Source organism: Drosophila subpulchrella, unplaced genomic scaffold (genome assembly GCF_014743375.2).
Source record: "Drosophila subpulchrella strain 33 F10 #4 breed RU33 unplaced genomic scaffold, RU_Dsub_v1.1 Primary Assembly Seq153, whole genome shotgun sequence".
Taxonomy (NCBI): domain Eukaryota; kingdom Metazoa; phylum Arthropoda; class Insecta; order Diptera; family Drosophilidae; genus Drosophila; species Drosophila subpulchrella.
Window position 1 is genome coordinate 60,001 of NW_023665492.1, and position 10,000 is coordinate 70,000.

Genomic DNA, 10,000 nt, shown 5'->3' on the forward strand with positions numbered 1-10,000 from the left:
AGCCTAATAAAAGCACATGTCCCATAAGGTTCATGTTTTAATTGCATGTATTAGCTCTAGAATTACCACAGTTATCCAAGTAACTGTTAACGATCTAAGGAACCATAACTGATATAATGAGCCTTTTGCGGTTTCACTTTTAATTCGTGTGTACTTAGACATGCATGGCTTAATCTTTGAGACAAGCATATAACTACTGGCAGGATCAACCAGAATAATGTTTTTATTCATATTTCATTCATATTTTTGAATAGAAATTAGCAATATAAATTTTATAGATTGTTTTCTATCGAAATACGGCCATTTTTATATAGCATTCGTATACGTTTGTTGTTTTCACAATATATACTTGTTCCGCCACTAATAATAACAAGTTTTTTAATTATTGATGTTAAAAACACAATATTTTTTTTCGTAATACGTAATAATTTTCTTTATATTTGCATATTTCATTCTAAAATATCTTTTTTGTTCGACATACGTCATTATTGTATCCACACATGTACAATTTTTGTTTAACCAATATAAAATATTGAATTAAATCATTTGTATTTTGATGATAAATTTAAAATTTATCTGTATATATTCATATAAGACTCTTTGGTAATATATAATATAAAACCGAGCGCATATATGATATGTACGTTAGAAAAAATAATATATATATATATTATTTTCTTTTAATATAGGGACACCTCTTTTAATTTATCCCCGCAGGGAATTATCACATAACTCAGTATGTGATAATGGCAGACCAATATACATATATATCAAGATTATCAATACAAAATATATATCATTATTAGCCTGCCTCAATTGTAATTATTTATTTGGATTAACGATAAAGTTCGGAAACAATTTGTTATTCTATGTATAATAGAAACCTTGGCCTTTGTTTCAACATTATTATCTTTGGGCTTAAAATATTAACCGTGGAGCCAAGTCTCATATTCATAAATGAATAAAGAAACAAATTTGACGGATTAATATCTTCTCTACCGACAGACAGTATTTTGTCACGTCAATAGTAGATGGCCGGCCCATTGACCATCCTATAGTAGTTTTTGGACCCAATATCTTTAATTCGGGTATTTTCAATTGTCTTTGCCAATCAACCGTTTGGTACTCTCTCATATAATAAGAGAATACACATATAATTCCATTATATGGATATATCTTCATTATTTTATTTGCTACATCACCCTATAATAGTTTTTGAACCCGTCAACTTCAATTCGGGTATTTTCAATTGTCTTTGCCAACCATTTATATGGTATTCTCTATTATAATAAGAGAATACTAGTGTATATCCATTATATGGATATATCATCTTCATATTATTTGCTACACCACCCTATAGTAGTTTTTGAACCCATCATCTGCAATTCGGGTATTTTCAATTGTCTTTGCCAACCAACTATACGGTATTCTCTCTTATAATAAGAGAATACAAGTATATTTTCATTATATGGATATAATGCCATTTATTTTTCAATATCCATATAATTCATTTAGTTTTGTATGTACAAAACAAGTTTTCTTTATAGTATTGACAAAATCATATGTTTACGCATAACATAAGTTTTGACCAATACGAGGAGGGGCCCGCCAACGACCACCTCCCTATAGTAGTTTTTTACCCCACGCACTACTGCGTGCCTGTTTACAGTACTAGTGCCAGCTATCACTAGGTTTATATATCATGTTTCAGTGATATATGGGTAAATTCTACCATTTATTCTTATGTATATGGCATTTCTATGCCATATTTATACAATCCATTCATATCTTAATGTATATTTATTATATTATACATTATTATGCCTTATAGGTATTATACCTATAAGCCATATCCATACGATTCATTCACTAGTGCCGCCCCTCACTAGGTTTATAATTGTTATATCATTGATATACAATTTATTTCTATATATATGGCATTTATATGCCATATCCATACAATGCATTCACATTTCAATGTATATTTACTTGTTATACATTATTATGCCTTATAGGTATTATACCTATAAGCCATATCCATACGATTCACTTATATAAATATATGTATATTTTTCTATACATAATTTTTTTTTACTTTTGTATGGTTTTCTATGCATATCCATAGTTTATATGGATATGCTTGGCGTTCTATATAGTATTGACAAATTCATATGCATAACATAAGTTTTGACCAATACGAGGAGGGGCCCGCCAACGACCACCTCCCTATAGTAGTTTTTTACCCCACGCACTATTGCGTGCCTGTTTACAGTACTAGTGCCAGCTATCACTAGGTTTATATATCGTGTTTCAGTGATATATGGGTAAATTCTACCATTTATTCTTATGTATATGGCATTTCTATGCCATATTTATACAATCCATTCATATCTTAATGTATATTTATTATATTATACATTATTATGCCTTATAGGTATTATACCTATAAGCCATATCCATACGATTCATTCACTAGTGCCGCCCCTCACTAGGTTTATAATTGTTATATCATTGATATACAATTTATTTCTATATATATGGCATTTATATGCCATATCCATACAATGCATTCACATTTCAATGTATATTTACTTGTTATACATTATTATGCCTTATAGGTATTATACCTATAAGCCATATCCATACGATTCACTTATATAAATATATGTATATTTTTCTATACATAATTTTTTTTTACTTTTGTATGGATTTCTATGCATATCCATAGTTTATATGGATATGCTTGGCGTTCTATATAGTATTGACAAATTCATATGCATAACATAAGTTTTGACCAATACGAGGAGGGGCCCGCCAACGACCACCTCCCTATAGTAGTTTTTTACCCCACGCACTATTGCGTGCCTGTTTACAGTACTAGTGCCAGCTATCACTAGGTTTATATATCGTGTTTCAGTGATATATGGGTAAATTCTACCATTTATTCTTATGTATATGGCATTTCTATGCCATATTTATACAATCCATTCATATCTTAATGTATATTTATTATATTATACATTATTATGCCTTATAGGTATTATACCTATAAGCCATATCCATACGATTCATTCACTAGTGCCGCCCCTCACTAGGTTTATAATTGTTATATCATTGATATACAATTTATTTCTATATATATGGCATTTATATGCCATATCCATACAATGCATTCACATTTCAATGTATATTTACTTGTTATACATTATTATGCCTTATAGGTATTATACCTATAAGCCATATCCATACGATTCACTTATATAAATATATGTATATTTTTCTATACATAATTTTTTTTTACTTTTGTATGGTTTTCTATGCATATCCATAGTTTATATGGATATGCTTGGCGTTCTATATAGTATTGACAAATTCATATGCATAACATAAGTTTTGACCAATACGAGGAGGGGCCCGCCAACGACCACCTCCCTATAGTAGTTTTTTACCCCACGCACTATTGCGTGCCTGTTTACAGTACTAGTGCCAGCTATCACTAGGTTTATATATCGTGTTTCAGTGATATATGGGTAAATTCTACCATTTATTCTTATGTATATGGCATTTCTATGCCATATTTATACAATCCATTCATATCTTAATGTATATTTATTATATTATACATTATTATGCCTTATAGGTATTATACCTATAAGCCATATCCATACGATTCATTCACTAGTGCCGCCCCTCACTAGGTTTATAATTGTTATATCATTGATATACAATTTATTTCTATATATATGGCATTTATATGCCATATCCATACAATGCATTCACATTTCAATGTATATTTACTTGTTATACATTATTATGCCTTATAGGTATTATACCTATAAGCCATATCCATACGATTCACTTATATAAATATATGTATATTTTTCTATACATAATTTTTTTTTACTTTTGTATGGTTTTCTATGCATATCCATAGTTTATATGGATATGCTTGGCGTTCTATATAGTATTGACAAATTCATATGCATAACATAAGTTTTGACCAATACGAGGAGGGGCCCGCCAACGACCACCTCCCTATAGTAGTTTTTTACCCCACGCACTATTGCGTGCCTGTTTACAGTACTAGTGCCAGCTATCACTAGGTTTATATATCGTGTTTCAGTGATATATGGGTAAATTCTACCATTTATTCTTATGTATATGGCATTTCTATGCCATATTTATACAATCCATTCATATCTTAATGTATATTTATTATATTATACATTATTATGCCTTATAGGTATTATACCTATAAGCCATATCCATACGATTCATTCACTAGTGCCGCCCCTCACTAGGTTTATAATTGTTATATCATTGATATACAATTTATTTCTATATATATGGCATTTATATGCCATATCCATACAATGCATTCACATTTCAATGTATATTTACTTGTTATACATTATTATGCCTTATAGGTATTATACCTATAAGCCATATCCATACGATTCACTTATATAAATATATGTATATTTTTCTATACATAATTTTTTTTTACTTTTGTATGGATTTCTATGCATATCCATAGTTTATATGGATATGCTTGGCGTTCTATATAGTATTGACAAATTCATATGCATAACATAAGTTTTGACCAATACGAGGAGGGGCCCGCCAACGACCACCTCCCTATAGTAGTTTTTTACCCCACGCACTATTGCGTGCCTGTTTACAGTACTAGTGCCAGCTATCACTAGGTTTATATATCGTGTTTCAGTGATATATGGGTAAATTCTACCATTTATTCTTATGTATATGGCATTTCTATGCCATATTTATACAATCCATTCATATCTTAATGTATATTTATTATATTATACATTATTATGCCTTATAGGTATTATACCTATAAGCCATATCCATACGATTCATTCACTAGTGCCGCCCCTCACTAGGTTTATAATTGTTATATCATTGATATACAATTTATTTCTATATATATGGCATTTATATGCCATATCCATACAATGCATTCACATTTCAATGTATATTTACTTGTTATACATTATTATGCCTTATAGGTATTATACCTATAAGCCATATCCATACGATTCACTTATATAAATATATGTATATTTTTCTATACATAATTTTTTTTTACTTTTGTATGGATTTCTATGCATATCCATAGTTTATATGGATATGCTTGGCGTTCTATATAGTATTGACAAATTCATATGCATAACATAAGTTTTGACCAATACGAGGAGGGGCCCGCCAACGACCACCTCCCTATAGTAGTTTTTTACCCCACGCACTATTGCGTGCATGTTTACAGTACTAGTGCCAGCTATCATTAGGTTTATATATCGTGTTTCAGTGATATATGGGTAAATTCTACCATTTATTCTTATGTATGTATATGGCATTTCTATGCCATATTTATATAATTCATTCATATCTTAATTTATATTTATTATATTATACATTATTATGCCTTATAGGTATTATACCTATAAGCCATATCCATACGATTCATATACTAGTGCAGCCCCTCACTAGGTTTATATATCTCATTTTAATTATATATTGGTAAATTCTATTATTTATTCTTGTGTATATGGCACTTATATGCCGCCATATCTATAAAAATGCATTTATATTTCAATGTATATTTTCTATATTATACATTATTATGCCTTAAAAAGTTATTATACCTACCATAAGGCGATATCCATACGATTCATTTATATAAAAGATATATGTATAATTTTCTATACATAATTTTTTTTTATGAATATATGGGTTTCCTAAGCATATCCATATAATACATTTAGTTTTATATGGATTAGATTGGTCTTCTTTATTGTATTGCCAAACTCATATTGATAAAATAAGTTTTGAACAATAAGAGGATCAGCCGCCAACCAACCAACCACTGCTACCATTGGAGGAACATATACTTACTTTTTATATGTCCTCTTACTTGAATGGTCCTCTCTTTACTTGAAAATTTCATTACCATAGGAATCTATTTATACATGGAATATGATTTCCACTACTTTTTCGCGTCACTAATAATTAATATGACGATACAGACTTGCTACCATAACATAAGTCTTGAACAATAATAGGAGCAGCCGCCAACCAACCACCAACCAACCAACCACTGCTACCATTGATAGTAATTTTATATGTCCTCTTTAGTTGAATTTCAATACCATAGGAATATTTATACATGGAATATGTTTTGCCACTACTTTTTCGCGTCACTAATAATATGACGATACAGTCTTGCTACCATAACATAAGTTTTGAACAATAAGAGGAGCAGACACACCAACCAACCAACCGCGCTGCTACCATTATATATACTTATATTTATATAAGTCCTCTTTACTTGAATGGCCTCTTTACTTGAATTTCAATACCATAGGAATATTTATTTATACATGGAATATGTTTTGCCACTACTTTTTCGCGTCACTAATAATATGACGATATAGACTTGCTACCATAACATAAGTTTTGAACAATAAGAGGAGCAGACACCAACCAACCAACCGCTGCTACCATTGAATGAACCATATATACAAACTTTTATATATGTCCTCTTTACTTGAATTTTAATACCATAGGAATATTTATACATGGAATATGTTTGCCACTTTATCATCGCGTCACTAATAAGATGACGATACATTTTGTTTGTTCAATATTTACTTATATATTGATGTTTCCAATTTAGGTCTTTTATATTTCTTCTTCCCTACCTTACACACCACAAACAAAGTGGCGTGCGATGCTGCAAGCAAGCATAATGATTATGCCCGCTTGCAACATCTTTATTATCGAATCATCAAGCAAAGGATAAGCTTCAGTGGATCGCAGTATGGCAGCTGCTCAACCACTTACAACACCTTGCCTGTTACAAAAGTCGTTTACAATTGATTCTAGGCTTTGTCATTGTATTAAATAATGCTTTTATATGTAACTAGCGCGGCATCAGGTGATCAAAGATCCTCCCAATTTACTATGTTACAAATTACATTGGCATCACATCCATTGTCGTTTATAAAGTAAATTATAAACTTTAAATGGTTTAGAAGCCATACAATGCAAATTGCCCCTTATTTATCATTGCAGTCCAGCACGGATACGACCTTAGAGGCGTTCAGGCATAATCCAACGGACGTAGCGTCATACCACTGTTCGCTCGAACAAGTATTGTGCCATTGGTCCGTACCTGCGGTTCCTCTCGTACTACGCAGGAATGCTGTCGCAACAACGTTTTGTCATTAGTAGGGTAAAACTAACCTGTCTCACGACGGTCTAAACCCAGCTCACGTTCCCTTGCATGGGTGAACAATCCAACGCTTGGTGAATTTTGCTTCACAATGATAGGAAGAGCCGACATCGAAGGATCAAAAAGCGACGTCGCTATGAACGCTTGGCCGCCACAAGCCAGTTATCCCTATGGTAACTTTTCTGACACCTCTTGTTAAAAACTCTTTAAACCAAAAGGATCGATAGGCCGAGCTTTTGCTGTCCCTGTGTGTACTGAACACCGAGATCAAGTCAGCATTTGCCCTTTTGCTCTATGTGTGGTTTCTGTCCGCACTGAGCTGGCCTTGGGACACCTCCGTTATTATTTGAGAGATGTACCGCCCCAGTCAAACTCCCTACCTGGCAATGTCCTTGAATTGGATCATACCTGAGTAATTGGAGTTATACCAAATTTTCAAATCAAAAATACATAAATGCACCGTTTTATTAAAGAATTTGTTTGCGATTATATAACAAACTCGTGATACTTTGATCAAGAAGCTTGCATCAAAACCCAATACCATAAGATATAATAAATATATCCGTATAATGGCTAGGAAATGATACACGTTCCATTTAATCAAGTAAGTAAGGAAACAATAAGAGTAGTGGTATTTCATTGGCGATACCAAACCGAAGTCTAATATCTCCCACTTATTCTACACCTCTTATGTCTCCTTACACTGCCAGATTAGAGTCAAGCTCAAAAGGGTCTTCTTTCCCCGCTAATTATTCCAAGCCCGTTCCCTTGGCTGTGGTTTCGCTAGATAGTAGATAGGGACAGTAGGAATCTCGTTAATCCATTCATGCGCGTCACTAATTAGATGACGAGGCATTTGGCTACCTTAAGAGAGTCATAGTTACTCCCGCCGTTGACCCGCGCTTACTTGAATTTCTTCACTTTGACATTCAGAGCACTGGGCAGAAATCACATTGTGTCAACACCCGCTAGGGCCATCACAATGCTTTGTTTTAATTAGACAGTCGGATTCCCCAAGTCCGTGCCAGTTCTGAATTGATTGTTAATTGATAATCGTTATAATTAATAAGAACTAATTGGTTTAACCCAATTAGTATTCTTAAAAATTTTAGCAAGAAAGTTCCACAATTGGCTACGTAACTAAACTATCCGGGGAACAAGTGACCAACATAAATGCCAGACACTCTATTTACCCAGAACGAGCACATAAACCATGTTATTGTTTCCCAATCAAGCCCGACTATCTCAATCTTCAGAGCCAATCCTTATCCCGAAGTTACGGATCTAATTTGCCGACTTCCCTTACCTACATTATTCTATCGACTAGAGACTCTTCACCTTGGAGACCAGCTGCGGATATTGGTACGGCCTGTTGAGAAGTTTGCGTGTCCCCACCATAAATTTTCAAGGTCCGAGGAGAAAATATCGACACAACAGTATATGTCATGCTCTTCTAGCCCATCTACCATATCTCTCTGCGAAAGACTTCCATGGTAGTACGGCTATAAAACAGAAAAGAAAACTCTTCCGATATCTCTCGACGGCTTCTTTATGGTCGTTCCTGTTGCCAGGATGAGCACGAGGCCCATATTTAATAACAAACGGATACTCAACAGGTTACGGAATTGGAACCGTATTCCCTTTCGTTCAAAATTATTCAAGTATATTAATTAGCTTGATTTATATAATATAATTATATTTGTATGGCATTTGTGTTTTACTTGAAAATTTTCGGCTTTCGCCTTGAACTTAGGACCGACTAACTCGTGATCAACCACTGTTCACACGAAACCCTTCTCCACTTCAGTCCTCCAAGGTCTCATTCGATTATTTGCTACTACCACCAAGATCTGTACCAATGGCAGCTCCATGCAGGCTTACGCCAAACACTTCTACGCATACCATTGTACCTTCCTACTCACTAAAGTTTCAAAATTTATATCACAAGTAATATAAATCATCTACTTTAGCGGTAATGTATAGGTATACAACTTAAGCGCCATCCATTTTAAGGGCTAGTTGCTTCGGCAGGTGAGTTGTTACACACTCCTTAGCGGATTTCGACTTCCATGATCACCGTCCTGCTGTTTTAAGCAACCAACGCCTTTCATGGTATCTGCATGAGTTGTTAATTTGGGCACCGTAACATTACGTTTGGTTCATCCCACAGCGCCAGTTCTGCTTACCAAAAGTGGCCCACTGGGCACATTATATCATAACCTTGAACTTCATATCAAGAAAGTTAAGGTTCTTACCCATTTAAAGTTTGAGAATAGGTTAAGATCGTTTCGACCCTAAGGCCTCTAATCATTCGCTTTACCAGATAAGATTATTTTATATAACATTAAAATGCACCAGCTATCCTGAGGGAAACTTCGGAAGGAACCAGCTACTAGATGGTTCGATTGGTCTTTCGCCCCTATACTCAATTCTGACAATCGATTTGCACGTCAGAACTGTTTCGGTCTTCCATCAGGGTTTCCCCTGACTTCAACCTGATCAAGTATAGTTCACCATCTTTCGGGTCACAGCATATATGCTCAAGGTACGTTCCAGTTAGAGGCATAAATAATATAAATATCATTATACATAACTATATAGAACGCCCCGGGATTGTGTTAATTAGCTATAAATAGTTAAAAAACTAATCCCATTATTAGTCAAGTTAATTACGCTATTAGGTTTATATCCCAATAACTTGCACATATGTTAGACTCCTTGGTCCGTGTTTCAAGACGGGTCCCG

The 10,000-nt window shown here is 33.6% G+C and overlaps 2 non-coding genes across 2 annotated transcripts in view; both read right to left on the bottom strand.

Annotated features, from left to right (window-relative positions):
- The window catches only part of LOC119558974, a 1,995-nt gene extending 1,779 nt beyond the window's left edge, over window positions 1-216 (bottom strand). The window contains exon 1 of the ribosomal RNA XR_005220560.1: window positions 1-216. This exon is cut by the window's left edge and continues 1,779 nt beyond it. This is a non-coding gene — a ribosomal RNA (small subunit ribosomal RNA).
- Window positions 217-6,800: 6,584 nt separating this feature from the next.
- LOC119558977 overlaps window positions 6,801-10,000 on the bottom strand; it is a 3,971-nt gene continuing 771 nt past the window's right edge. Inside the window, exon 1 of the ribosomal RNA XR_005220563.1 lies at window positions 6,801-10,000. This exon is cut by the window's right edge and continues 771 nt beyond it. This is a non-coding gene — a ribosomal RNA (large subunit ribosomal RNA).